This window comes from Apium graveolens, chromosome 4 (assembly GCF_009905375.1).
Source record: "Apium graveolens cultivar Ventura chromosome 4, ASM990537v1, whole genome shotgun sequence".
NCBI lineage: Eukaryota > Viridiplantae > Streptophyta > Magnoliopsida > Apiales > Apiaceae > Apium > Apium graveolens.
The window spans coordinates 197,927,179-197,942,681 of NC_133650.1; the positions used below are offsets into that span (position 1 = coordinate 197,927,179).

The 15,503-nt window shown below is 39.9% G+C and overlaps 1 non-coding gene across 1 annotated transcript; it reads right to left on the bottom strand.

Moving 5' to 3' along the window:
- Positions 1–15,190: 15,190 nt before the first annotated feature.
- Positions 15,191–15,297, bottom strand: LOC141721938 (small nucleolar RNA R71). The gene has a single exon (XR_012574978.1). It is a non-coding gene; the product is annotated as a small nucleolar RNA R71 (small nucleolar RNA).
- Between the last annotated feature and the right edge of the window lie 206 nt (positions 15,298–15,503).

Below are 15,503 nucleotides of genomic sequence, written 5' to 3' on the forward strand. Positions count from 1 at the left end.
CAAAATTGGAGGAATAGTTTTGTCGGGTTAAGGTGGGAGAATGGTGACTGGGGCACCCTCTTCAGATTTTCCTTCAGGAAGGTTAGTGATGGTAGCCTCAAATCCATTCACCTAACCCCCGAGGAAACTATCATTTATGATGAGCTTACTCGGGATGATGGTGCCACTATCACCTGGACTCTTTTAGAGGAGTTCTCCCTAATCCACGTGGGGCTATCCTCTGTTTCTCAACAGGTTATTTTTCTTCCCTTCTCGTTTTACTTTCTTTCATGCATTATTGACACTACTTATTTTGTTTTTTCTCTTATTTTACAGCTGCTAAGGAAATCAACGAGGATAATGTGCCTCTCGTTGAGGAGACTGCCAGGATGAAGAAGACTCGCCTTGTGGGCCTGGATACTCGAGGAAAGGCTACGGAGCCTAGCTTCCTATGTAAGCACAAAGAGCCCATGGTGGAGGTTCCATCTGAGGGAGCTGAAGCCCACAGTGCCCCTATTACTGCTACTGCTCCTGTCTCTGTAGCTACGGGCGCCTTTCAGCCTCTTTGGGGATTCCGTCGAGGGGATACCGTGGTTGGATCCATGAAACACGCATGGGATTGGTCCTACCAAGGCATAACCCCTAAGGACTTTACTGACGTGGTTGCTACCCCTGACCTAGAGAGGATAAAGCTCATGGGAGCTCTGTCCCTGGCCTCGGTATGACCTTTCCTTGAATTTTTTTCTTTTTACTTGTAGCATTTTCTTGACTTATTATATCCTCATTTATTATTTCATTTCAGTCTAACGCCTACTTTCAAGGTGCTGTGAGGCAAGCTGAATCATGGAAGAGGGCTTCTAACAAAGCTGATAATTCCCTCAGGAAGCAGCAGAAGAAGTACGCCACTTTAGAGCTGAAGCTGAAGCGTAAGGAGGAGGAGCTCGGAGAGTCCAATGTTGAGCTGGTGGTGCTACAGGCCGAGAAAGATAAGGCGATTGACAACTACTTGGACTCGGAGGAGTTTACCCAATCCATGAGGGTAAGGGACGACTCAGTCTTCCCTGGGTTTTTTAGGACTGGCTGGGACACGACCCTTGGGACCATGAACGAGGCCTGTCCTGATATTAACCAGGTGGACTATGTCTGCCCTGATGACGAGGCTTTGCTGCAGAGGTTTCGTACCCGAGTGGTTGTCTCGGATCGTATCACTCAGGACCCGCTTCTTCCTCCTCCCGAGTCGTCTTCGAGGCCTGCTGCGGATGATAGCTCTTCCTCCTTCGGGATGACTGAGACTTCCAGCGAGAGCGGAGGAGATGATGATATGGATGCCAAGGGTACCTCTGCTCCTTAGAGCTTTTCTAGCCCTGCGTGGCTTATTTATTTTATCTTATCTTCGAGACTTTGTTTATCAGACTTTGTACTATTTATTCAAACCAGATTTATTTATTGAACTTTATGCTTTAATCTTATGCACTTAGTTTACTTGTCTTGTTACTGGAACATATTTTGAAAACTTTCGGAATTTCACAAATTATTGGGATTCATCCCTTACACCAGTCTTAATAAACCTCAAAACAAAACTAAAATATGTAAATCCTAAGCAAGCAAAGCTTCAAGTGCTTTTCAACCTACTTGTCATCTTGACAAGTGAGAATCATGCTCAACTGCTTCACACATAGTAAATTTTCAGGTTTTGTGCATGCCAAGTTCTCGGGACTTCAAAACCATCCATTGTCTCAAGCTTGTAGGTTCCTCTACCCTGAACACTCTTGACCTTGTATGGCCCTTTCCAATTTGGGGCAAGTTTCCCTTTCTTCCCTACACCAGAAGCTTCCACCTTCCTTAAGACTAAGTCACCCTATTTGAAGAACCTTTCCTTAACTCTTAGGTTATAATAGAACGAAGCCTTTTTATGATATTCCACTATCTTCGCATGTGCCTCATCTCGTACTTCGTCGATTAGATCCAGGGCTAACCTTTTCCCTTCCTCATTTTCTTCAGCATTGAAAGCTTGAATCTTGGGAGAAGAATGTGATATTTCTACAGGAACAACCGCTTCTGCCCCATATGCTAACATGAAAGGAGTTGCTCCAGTCGTGACTCTACAGGTAGTCCTATAGGCCTATAGTATTGGGAGTATTTCATCCACCCAGTTATTCCTCGACTTCTCGATCCTCTTCTTTAGTCCATCCAGGATTATTCAATTTGCCACTTCGGCTTGCCCATTGGCCTGCGGGTGAGCCACAGAGGTGAATCGTAATTCAATTTCATTCTCCTCACAATACTTCTTGAATTCCTCATTGTTGAATTGTGTTCCATTGTCAGTGACTAGGATGCGGGAAATTCCATATCGGCACATGATATTTTCTCACAGGAATTGTGCAACCTGCTTAGTTGTGATTTTGGCCAAAGGCTTGGCTTCAATCCACTTAGTGAAATAATCAATGGATACAATCAGGAACTTTCTTTGTACCGTGGCCATGGGGAAAGGCCCAAGTATATCCATTCCCCACAGAGCAAAGGGGATGGGTGAGTTGATGGAGGTCAGCATCTCGAGGGGTTGTCTAATGACAGGTGCATGCTTCTGAAAGCGGTCACACTTTTTCGCATACTCTTTGGCATCAACCATCATTTTTGGCCAATAGAAGCCTAAACGGGTTATCTTATAAGCCAGTGCTCTGCCCCCCAAGTATTACCCACAAATACCTTCATGCACTTCTTCAAGAGCCAAGCGTGCCTCATCGGGCCTGAGACATCTTAGGTAAGGAACTACATAAGATCTTTTATACAAGATCCCATCTATCAAGGAGTACTTAATGCTCGAACATCCAACTTCCGTGCTTCAGTAGCATCATTTGGAAACCAACCGGTTTGAATATGAGTCTTAATGGGATCTATCCATGACATCCCCCGACCTATAGGAGCTACAAGCTTAACATCAATGCTCCGTGTCTTCAGAACGTGGAAGTATACACTTCCTGAACTTTCCTCTATCTCAGATGAAGCAAACTTTGATAAGGCATCTGTCTTAGAATTTTCCTCCCTTGGAATGTGCTCCACATGGCATTCATCGAATTGGGTCATCACAGCCCTTACTAGGCAGACATACTTAGCCATCGTATCATCCCTTGCCTCAAACTCTCCCTTCACCTGGGATATGACCCACTTCGAGTCTCCATAGACCTTCAAGTTCTTGACTCTCAGTATCCCTGCTAGACCGATGCCAGCTATCAGAGCTTCATACTCTGCCTCATTGTTTGTGGTCGGGAAGTCTAACTTCATGGCATACTCAATCAAGAACCCATCATGGCTTTATAAAACCAAACCTGCTCCACTTGAATTTGTTTTTGATGCTCCATCAAAATAGAGAACCCAATATTCTTTCTCCTTATCATCTTGTTCTTTGTCCCCCTTATCAACTTCTTTGTCTTGAGGTTTGTCCCCCTTATCAACTTCCTTGTCTTGAGGTATGGTATCCTCCTGCCCCATGACTTCTTGGTTGGGTATGGTACATTCCACCACGAAGTCAACCAATGCCTAGGCTTTTATTGCCGTTCGTGGCTTATACTTGATATCAAATTCTCCCAACTCTATTGCCCATTTGATCAGTCTCCCACTAGCCTTGGGACTATGAATTATATTTCTCAAGGGCGAATTTGTTAGTACCTCAATTTGATGAGCCTGAAAGTGAGGACGTAACTTTCTTAAAGCCATCACCAAGGCTAAAGAAAACTTCTCAATAGTTGAATAATTCAACTCAGAATTTTGCTGACATAGTATACATGTTTCTGGATTTTCGGTTCCTCCTTAACCAATACAGCGCTCAAGGAACTCTCTGAAATGGCCAAGTACAAATATAAAACTTCATTCAAATCTGGCTTGGCCATCAATGGGGCCTGAGCCATATATTTCTTTAATTCCTCAAATGCCTTCTTGCTTTCCTCACTCCATACCAAATCCTTAACCTTTTTTAAGGACTTGAAGAATGACAAGCACTTGTCTCCAGACTTGGAGATGAATCGTCCCAACGCAGCAACCCTTCCGGTGAGCTTTTGAACATCTTTGATAGTTTTTGGTGGCTCCATGTCCAGGATTGCCTTTATTTTATCAGGATTGGCCTCGATTCCTCTCTTGGAGACCATCAATCCTAAAAACTTTCCAGACCCTACTCCGAAAGCACACTTCGTAGGATTTAACATCATCTTATGGTATCTCAGGACCTCAAAATCTTCCCTCAAATGGGTTATATGGTCAATCTTCACTAGAATCTTCACTAACATGTCATCAACATACACTTCCATGGTCTTGCCAATAAGATCCTTAAAAATTTTATTTACCAACCTTTGATAGGTGGCTCCTGCATTCTTGAGACCAAATGCCATAACAAGATAACAATAAACACCAAAGTCAGTGATGAATGATACCTTTGGGATGTCTTCCTTATGCATCTTGATCTGATTGTATCCACTAAATCCATCCATGAAGCTCAGCATCTCATGCCCAGCCGTGGCATCTATCAAAGTATCTATCCTTGGCAACGAGAAACAGTCCTTAGGGCATGCGTCATTCAGATCAGTAAAGTCCACACACATCCTCCATTTTCCATTGGCCTTCTTCACCATTATAGGTTTTGTTAACCACTCTGGAAATTGTATCTCCTCGATGAAACCAGCCTCTAAGAGCTTCTCTACTTCCTGTTTTATAGCTTCTTGCCTCTCTAGGGCAAAACTTCTTTTCTTTTGCTTCACCGTCTTCCGACTCGGGTCCACATTCAACTTGTGAGTAATCAGTTCCGGGTCTATGCCTGGCATATCAGCTACCGACCATACAAACACATCACTTTTTTCTTGCAAAAATTTCACCAACTTCCCTCTAAGGGGCTCTTCTAGCGTGGCTCCAACAAAAGTCACTTTCTCAGGATCCTCAGGAGCTAAAGGAATCTAAACCAAGTCTTCTGCTGGCTTCCCTCTTTTCTCATCATTTTCTCGAATATCCAGATCTTCAATAGGCAGAACTTGCCCCCGACTCCATCTGCCCTCAGAGAGGCTACATAACAACTTCTAGCCATTTTTTGATCTCTTCTCTCTTCTCCAATCCCATTCCGAGTGGGAAATTTCATTACTGAATGGTAGGAAGAAGGGACTGCCTTGAAGGCATGTATCCGTGTTCTCCCCATGATAGCATTGTAAGTTGAACTAGCCTTCACCACCACAAAGTCCAACATCTATGTTGCTAACCTTGGTTCCTGTCCTATGGTTGTTGGCAACTTGATTATCCCTTCCATGGGGTACTCCACTCCCGTAAATCCATATATCGGCATATCGGTTGGGGTCAATTGGGAGTCATTATAACCCATCCTTAAAAAGGTGTCATGGAGCAAGATATCCACGGAAGCACCATTATCCACAAGGACCCTCTTAACCAGGCTGTTTCCTATTATAGGTGTTATGACCAGCGGGTCGTCATGAGGAAATTTCACACCCTCTAGGTCAGAATCATCAAAAGCCATTGTTAATCCTATCCTGGCCCTCTTCGGGGCTTCTCCAACAATATGCATAACCTCCTTGGCATATGCTTTTCTGGAGTTCTTGGATAATCCAGCAGCAGTTGGTCCTCCAAAAATCGTGTTTATCACAGGTCCTCGGGGTCGTGGTCCTCCAAAGATTGTATTTATGATTGGTCCCCTAGGTTGGGGATTCCGCCCCTAATCGTCTTGGTCCCTCCTACGATCTTTAAAGTTCTTTCTCCCATTGTTATTCCTATTTCTTCCTTCCCCAGTGTACTTTTTCAATCTTCCTTTCCGAATGAGAAACTCTATTTCATCTTTCAGTTGCTTACACTCATCGGTGTCATGGCCAACATCTTTGTGAAATCTACAATATTTGCTCTTGTCTAGCTTGGCAGGATCTGCCTTCAAGGGTTTAGGCCAACGAATATCTTGGTCTTTCCCGATTTCCATCAAGATCTGGCTTATAGGAGCATTTAGCTTAGCGTATCCAGCGAACTTTTGCCCATGTCCTCCCTTCTTAGGGGTTGAATCAAGGTTTTGCTCAGTTCTAGGATACTTGTCCTTAGCGATATACTCCAGATCAATTTTCCGCTTCTTGCCTCCAGCGGGCTCGTTGCTCACTACTGTCTTCCTCATGCTTTCTTCCACCTTGATGTACTTCCCGTCCCTATCTTGGAGCTGCTAAAAGCTCTTAGGGGGGCGCTTGGCCAATGACATCCTGAAGAACTCATCCCTAGTTCCCTGTTGCAGTGCTATCATGGCTACCTTGTCATCAAGGTCCGGGACTTTTAAAGCTTCCTTCGTGAAACGATTCAGGTAGTCTCTCAAAGATTCCTTAGCTCCCTGCACAATGCTCATGAGGGATGCTAAACTTTTCTCATGCACTCTCCCATTGATGAACTGCTTAATAAAAGCTTGACTTTATTCTCTGAAGGACCCAATAGAGTTCGGGGGAAAACGACTATACCATCTTTGAGCCATACCCGACAGGGTTTGAGGAAAAGCCCAACACTTAATAGCGTCATTCACCGGCTGCAACAACAGTGCATTGGAGAATGTCCTGACATGATTAGTGGGATCTCCCGTACCATCATAAGCTTTGATAGTGGGCATCTTGAACTTCCTTGAGATATGGGTATTCATTATCTCTTCAGTGAATGGTGGAGTAGGATCATCAGGATCTCAAATGGGAAGAAGATTGCTTGGATCAGCTCTTGGGACTATAGTCCTTCTTTATGACGGACCATCCAGGTCTATTATTGGAGGAGGATTTCTCCCCCTATATGGTAATGGGGGCCTGGGAACCGGGTGCGCCTCCAAGTCGCACTTCAGCCTTTGAATCTCAGCCTCATGGGCCTTGATTCTCTCTTGCACTTCTTGGGGATTCACCTCTCGGGTGCTCCTAGGACGTTGGTTACCATCAACCATCTGCTTTTTTCCAGCACGTCTCCTTCTTGGGGCCACTTCATCATCCAAAGATTCAGAGTCTCTCTCAGTATAAGGACTAGAAAATTCCTGATCCTTCGGGATATGAGCCAAACCTTGTATGTAGGGGGTGTTTGCCCCCGTGCTTCACTCCGTCCAGCATGTCCACTTCCTCCAACCTTGGGGTAAAGGGGCATCCCATAAGGGGGGTTAGTGGTCACAATAGTTGAATACTCATACCCAATGGGTCGAGAATTCACAGGTGTATGTAGTTGTTGAAGTTGGGGATTCATACCTTGAGGAGCCGGGGCAATCGTCCCTTGAGGTTGAGGTTCAGTTGCCCCTACCTGGGCTCCTCCTTGGGTGACAGCATAGGTTGAATGCGGAGGCACTTCCACGGTTAAAGAAATCGTTTGGGTTTTCCCCAAGGGTGTTCCTCCTTCAAGGATGCTGCTTGTTCTCCGTGTTCTCTCCATGGTTGTTGTTGTGCTTTCCCACAGACGGCGCCAAATGTTATGGATCAAAAACTAAGGTATAATAATTATTGTATTTGTTACTAAGGAACATGAGCTTCGAGGCTCAATTTGACTGCTCTTGTGTTTCGTGACTCAACCAGCCTTAACAAGATGCCTACATACCTTGCTGATTGCCAAGGATCAAGTCAAAAAACGTAGTTCTGATTTGTGGGGTGAGGCCCCTTATATAGATGTTTGGGAGTCCTTGAATTGGACTTGGGTTAGGAGACTTGGTGGGCAAGTCTCAGAATTAGAATAGACTTTGGAGTCCTAAGAAGTAGGAAGCTGATTCCTTATCCCACCAGGTTCCTTGGAGGTCAATTTACAAGGATTTATGTCCCTATTAGAATTCATATTGACAGTTGTTTTCTCCCTTATTTAATTAATTATGAAATTAATTAATATTCAGGTTTATGGGCCTTCTTTGTTCCATCAGGCCTGATCAATATGTTAACCTTTTTGGTCTGAATGTCATACATCTTCTTATTGGGCCTTGTAGCCCAAACCATGTATAATTAATGCAATATTAATTACGTAATCATGATTTATTTATTCCCTGTCACCACTCAAAATAAATGTCTCTACCATTCTTTTCTATCTCAAATTGAACGAAAGAAAGTGGAAGAAGCTCTTCAAGATGCTGACTGGGTTACAATAATGCAAGAGGAGCTTAATGAATTTGAAAGGAACAAAGTCTGGACTCTTGTGCCAAAACTAAAGAACAGATCAGTTGTTGGTGCTAAATTGGTGTTCAGAAATAAAACTGATAGTGAGGGAATCATTACAAGATATAATGCAAGACTGGTTGTAAAGGGCTATTCACAATAAGAAGGCATCGATTCTGATAAGACTTTTGCTCCAGTTGCAAGGATTAAGAAAATCGAAATTTTTCTAGCCTATGCTGCTCACAAGAAGTTTAAAGTGTTCCAAATAGATGTGAAGAGTGCATTTCTGAATGGTGAACTTGGCGAGGAAGTTTATGTTGAACAGCCTCCAGGGTTCATAGATCCAAAATATCCTGATCATATCTATAAACTGGATAAAGCACTCTATAGACTAAAACAAGTTCCAAGGGTCTGGTATGAAACACTTGCTCTATTTCTGTTAGAAAGTGGTTTCAAAAGAGGTACAATTGACAAAACTCCCTTTTATAAATACCATGGTAAAAACTTGTTATTATTACAAATATATATTGATGATATCATTTTTGGTTCTACTAATGATAAACTTTGTGAGCGATTTGAAAAGCTAATGCAGTCTAGATATCCAATGAGTATGATGGAATAATTGAGGTATTTTCTGGGTTTACAAGTAAAACAGACTGATGAAGGGATCTTCATAAATCAATCCAAATACACCAGGAATTTTTTCAAAAGATTTGGAATGCAAGATAGTTCAACTCCAACAACTCCCATGGCCACTACAACCAAGTTAGATTTAAATACTGGTTCATTAGTATATATAACTAAATACAGAGGTATGATTGGATTATGTTAGGGATTCGAGCATAAAAATGTAACGGAAAAACAAAAAATTTTGAATCCCTACCGCAGTATCTATTTATAATGAACGGATAATTACGGAGAATAGATCTTTACCTTAAAGAGCTTTATGATTATGGTCGTCAAAAGGAGATCCTAGCTTTAACCGAACACCACGTATCCCGCCTTGACGATCTACGCCGTAGAGGTATCCACACGAAAGCTGATACGGAGGAGGCGTGTACTAGCACCAAGAACGAACCTATTTTCCCCTCTCTCTCACCTTTAGCTGCTAGGGTTTTATATTTTTATCTAATAAAACGTAACCCTAATTTTAGCCTTAAGGATGTTTATATAAAGAGGCCAAAAACAGCCCTAACCCTAATCCAAGTTAGAGTTTATTAAAATATGAAATTCTATTTATTTAATAATTAAGTTTAACTCAATTACTAAATAACAACTGAATTTCGGATTTAATAATATACAAATTCGAGATTCATTTATCCTATTAATTAAGTCCAACTTAATTAATAATAAATAATTCAAATTTCCTTTTTTTAATTCAAATCCGAATTTGAATTAAATATTCCTCCATGCTTTCTTTGCGCGACCCTATAGTTTATTATTACGTTGGCAATAATTTAAATATCTCATAATTAAATTATAAATAATTAGTGGCATCTAGTAATACATCATTGCTACCGAAGTAATAATAATTAAATCGGTGATCGATTAAACCTTTCCTGAATAATGTACAATATAATATAATCCCTTTAGCCTTATATTATAGATCAAACTTGAGGCATGCATTGTGTCATCCTCTGTTAATGTTTAATCCTTCTTTCCTTGATCAATGAGTAAACTATTAAACAAATCAGTATTTGAGCACGACCATTCATTTTATAGTCTTACTCAATTAAGAGGCCAATAATTTCACTCCTTTAATAAAGGAGGGCTAAATCCCATCCAGATCATTCATATTTCTCATACGATTCATAATGTACCCAATGTCTACTTTTATTATTACCCGGTCAAGGATAACTTTCAATAGTATCAAAGTATATTAATTCTTGTATAGAAATTAATGATTTCAGGTCAAAGGACCAACACATCATTATCACTGTGAGATTAACTTAAGACATTTTAAACTTGTAGCATCTCACAACGGGTCAATCCAGCACCATGTATTTAATACATGTGCCTGTGTTTTGACTTTAGTATCACCATACCTATGATCAATGAGATGTGATCATCAGTCAACAAACACACTAGTCTCAATATATTTATTATCGTCCCTTAACAATAATACTTGAATAGGGACCTTTAGGAATATCAATACTATTTTCACAATCTCATTTTTAAGTCATGTACTTAGAGATATAGATTTACATATCATATTCCAAGGACATTTATTAATCTAACATTTTATCATAGAAAATAAAGATATAATAAATTACTAAAGAATAATCCATAGAATCATAATTAATAATCCAAATGTTTCATAATATAAACATAATAGTATTGTCTCTAGGGCACAAAAACTAACAATCTCCCACTTGCTCTAGGGTCAATCACCCATGGATATAATACCCATGGAACTAGTATGACCTTCGTGCTTTTGCTGTGACAAAGCCTTAGTCAGTGGGTCTGCAACATTATCATCAGTATGCACTTTATATATATGTATATCTCCTCTTTCATTAATCTCTTGAAGAAGGTGATATCTCCTAAGTATATGCTTTGCCCGGGAATGGGACCATGGTCTTTAGCCTGCGTGATGGCTCCATTATTATCACAGTCCAGATCAAGTGGATCTGTGATTAATGGAACCATACCAAGTCCCGTGATGAATTTCCGTATCCAAACAGCCTTCTTGGCTGCTTCACTGGCAACAATATACTAAGCTTCCATTGTAGAATCAGATAATGTCTCTTGCTTTGAACTCTTCCAGCTTACAGCACCTCCATTAAGGCAAAACACAAAACCTGACTGAGATACTGAATCATCTCTGTCTGTCAAAAAGATGGCGTCAATGTAACCCTTTACAACCAGCTTTTCATCTCCTCGATACAACAAGAAATGAATCTTTTATCCTTTTCAAGTACTTAAGAATATTCTTGACAGCTGTCCAGTGACCCCTCACCAGGATTAGACCGATATCTGCTTGTCATTCTCAAGGCATACGAAACATCAGGAGGAGTACATATCATTGCATACATTATAGATCTAATTGCCGAAGCATATGGAACTTTGCTCATACGACCCTTATCATCTAATGATTTAGGGCAGTTGTCTTTTGAGATCCATATCCCCTGAGATATTGGGACATATTCTCTTTTTGCCTCTTGCATCCCGAAACGATGCAATATTTTGTCAATATATGTACTATGACTTAGGCCGATTAATTTCCTTGATCAATCTCTATAGATCTTGATCCCTAATATATAGGTAGCATCGCCTAAGTCCTTCATCGAGAAACTATTTCCCAACCAAGTCTTAACATCCTGTAGAGAAGGTATGTCATTCCCTATTAGTAATATGTCATCTACATATAGTACTAGAAATGCCACATAGATCCCACTAACCTTCTTGTAAACACATGGTTCATCTTCATTTTTAATAAAGCCAATTTTTTTAACTGTTTCATCAAAACGACGATTCCATCTCCTTGAGGCTTGCTTCAATCCATACATAGATTGAAGCAACTTACACACCATCTTACCAAACTTGGGATTGACAAAACCCTCAGGTTGTATCATGTATAAATCCTCTTCAAGGCTCCCATTTAAGAAATCGGTTTTGACATCCATTTGCCAAATCTTATAATCGTAGTAAGCAGCTATTGCTAGCAAAATACTGATGGACTTGACCATATCAACTGGTGAAAAGGTCTCATCATAGTATAATTCTGGCTTCTTTTTGGATTTTCCGAATGATTCTTCTACAAATAAATAACTGTGTTTGATTTACAATAGTGCGGAATAAGAATATAATAGAAATCAAATCACAAAGCAGTTAAATATAAGTATTTAAAAACTTTCTGGTGGATTGAACTTTTCCACCAGAGATATATATTAAGTAGAGAACTCTGTGTTATAAATAGTACACAGCTGCGTACAAGTTGAACAACAAGAACTACAGAGAAATTCTTTACGAATTTTGCTTTATCTATTTTTCTAGTATTTGCTTACTAACTTGGATACCATTCAACTTGCTACTCTTGGTTTATATATCACCAATATACATGATAAAAAGATAAGGTAATAAGATAAACTATATCTAGTCTAACTTCATGCTGCTACACTTCTCTTTTCAGCATCTTTGAATATCATCTGTTTAGCATGGAAATGGAAATACTTCTTAGTTCTATAAATCCTTCAAATAGGCTGCCACATTCCATTTGCATACAACCAACGCATGTGATTGTCAAGTCACTTTCACCTGCTCTTTTAAATTTGACCATCTGTTGGAACTTAGATTGATCATCCGTTGGAACTTAGATTGATCATTCGTTGGAACTTTGGTTAATCATCCGTTGAGACTTATGTTGATCATCCGTTGAAGCTTTGTGAATCATCCGTTGAGACTGTCTTCTTGGCAGTTAACTCTATTTCATTTATACAAGATTACAAGGTATCTAATATTAACAATTCACCATCCTATCTTGCATATCAATCTAGTAGTCAACATGTCTTAAACATTCTACAACACCTAGTTCACTAAGCTATCCAAGTATGCAGAAATGTGCTACTAGTCTTATTGTACATCAACTACTCTTTCAACAGATGTTAAAATGATCATCCGTTGAAAGCTACAAAATCACTTAAATAAAATCTACCTAGTATTTTGTTCAAGTTATCATCAAGTACACAACATATTCCTGACAATCTCTCCCAATTTATATCTACTAGAATTGTAGCCATAAATTAAGAGAAACTTGACGATTATAGAACACTCTATGAATAAATAAAATAAAGTAGATAAAATTTACAAGTGCAAAAATTTATTGAAAATTCTCACAAAGAAAGATTTGTAGAGTGTCTTACAGATCATTTTCAAGGTGCTCCTCTAGACTGAGCAAATTAAGATCATTTTCTTGATTGCCTTGACTTCTTTCCCAGCTTCATATCATTCTCTTCAATATGACATTGGAGTTGTCTGAAAAATTGTTGAGTGGCATTTATGACACTTTATAACGCTCTAATAAGCTTTGAATTGATGCGTTTGTACTCAAGTTGTTAAGTGTTTTAATGTGTTTTCGAGTGTTTTTGCATTTTAGGCATTATATAGGTAATCAGGTGAATTAGCATTGTTTTGGTACTAATTTGGTGTCAAGGTGGTGTTGGAATAAAAGCTCGTTGAAAGCCGGCTCAAATCTGCAAGAAAAATGAAGAAGTTAAGTTATGGCAGAAGCCCAGCGCGCCCGCGCTGATCAAGCACACGACCGCGCCCAAAGTACAGAAAGCCGGCGCACCCGTGCTGATTAAGCACGCGGCCGCGCCATGTCGGGATGGCAGAATCCTGTTTCTATATAGTTTCTGAAAGAAAGAATTCTACAATGCATGGGGTTGCTATATAAGCAACTTTAGGTTATTTTTAATAAGATATCAACCGAGAGACATACCAAGGAGAGCCGTAAGAAGACCGTATTAGCACAATTCAACGAAGACAAAGAAGATCTTGTTTTTACTTGTGAATCTTTGTTTTAAGTTGTAACTTGGATGCTAGTTTTCTTATTTGTGAACCTTAATCTTGTTTTGTATTTGGTTTTATTTATTCATAATAAAGACTACGTTTGTTATACCATGCTTTCATCGGAACCCACGTTGATGATGAGTCCGATTATGGGCTAATCGTTATCGTGGGGTTCTGGATGATTTACTTATGGATTTCAATAGTTAAATTATTTCGATACCTTAGTGTGTGGTGATTGATTTATATCCTAGTATTGGTTGTGCTTATTCGTCTTATGAGCATCGCGAACTTATAAGATAGTGTGTTAATTCTTAATGAAGCGAAAGTGAATTTTAGGATTTAGAACTTGCCATGCTAGCATAGGTTCATATATTTGTTATGCATGATTCATAGGTAATTTTAAACATCTTACTTGCCCTATGTAATCAAGAGAGATAACTTGTGCTTAAACCGTTATGTTGTCAAATTCTATAGACATATAGGGTCTCAATATAATTGGTGTCTATTCAGCTTCTATCTCTTTTGTGGATGTCTGGTAGTATAGTACTCGTGCAATGAAAGTTGGCGTTTATCAGTTTCATGTTGTCTGATTAGTGTCATCACCATTGCATGCTAAGGTGAAGAATAATAAGGCTATTGAATGCAGTATTTAATGAAGTTAGAATCCCATGTTTGTCATATATATTAATTCAACCAATCTTATTCCCTTAGTTATAATTTTTAGCTTAATTCTTAGTTATAAACAACCTCTATTTGTTATCGTCTTAGCATTGAATAATAACCATACATTGTTGCTTAAGTGCATGAATTAAATAGCTAACCAAGCCAGTCTCTGTAGGATCGAACTAGAAATAATTGTATATTACTTGTGAATGCGTATACTTGTGTGAATTATTAGCGCGTGTTTAGCGACTAACAAGTTTTTGGCGCCACTGCCGAGGACTGCAGTGTTAATTTATAGTTTATGTGCTTTCCATCAGTGGTGTCAAAGTTCATTAACTCGGACATTGTTACTTATTTGTTTCCTTGCATTGTTTCAGGTACTCTAGCGAGGGTGTATGCATACGCGTTCGCGTACACGTAAGAGAACACTGAATAAAGCCGAGGAAGAACTTGTGGTGGTTCGAAGGGAAGTTTTTGAGGAAGAAAAGAAGGTAGAAGAAGAAGAGAAAGTCGGGGAACCAGCTTTAGTAGAGATGGGTGATCAAGCAGAAAATCCTAAGGTTTTGATGGACTATTCTCAGCCTAAGATCAATTATATTCAGTCAAGCATCATTAGGCCAACCATGAGGGCTAACACTTTTAAGATCAAGTCTAGCATGATTCAGATGATACAGAACTCAGTTCAGTTTGGGGGTTCTCCTACTGAAGACCCCAACATACACATCAGGGATTTCATTGAGATCTGCGACACGTTCAAATTCAATGATGTGACTAAAGATGCTATCAAGCTGCGAATCTTCCCATTCTCTCTGAGGGACAAAGCTAAGTGTTGGTTACATTCTCTACAAGCAGGGTCTATCACCACTTGGGAAGATCTTGCTCAAAAGTTTCTCACTAAATTCTTCCATATGGCGAAGACTGCTGCAATCAAGAATGCTCTTACTCAGTTTGCTCAGCAAACTGGGGAACCTCTGTGTGAGGCTTGAGATCGATATAAGGAGATGCTAAGGAAGTGCCTACACCATGGCATGCCTGATTGGATGATTATTAACTATTTCTACAATGGATTGGGTGCTACTTCTAGACCTATGCTTGATGAAGCATCAGGAGGAGCCTTGTGGGCTAAAAGCTACGATGAAGCTTATGAACTGATTGAACTAATGGCTGCTAATGAGTACCAGAATCCTTCCCAGAGACTGACTCAAGGAAAGGTAGCATAAATTCTGGAGTTGGATG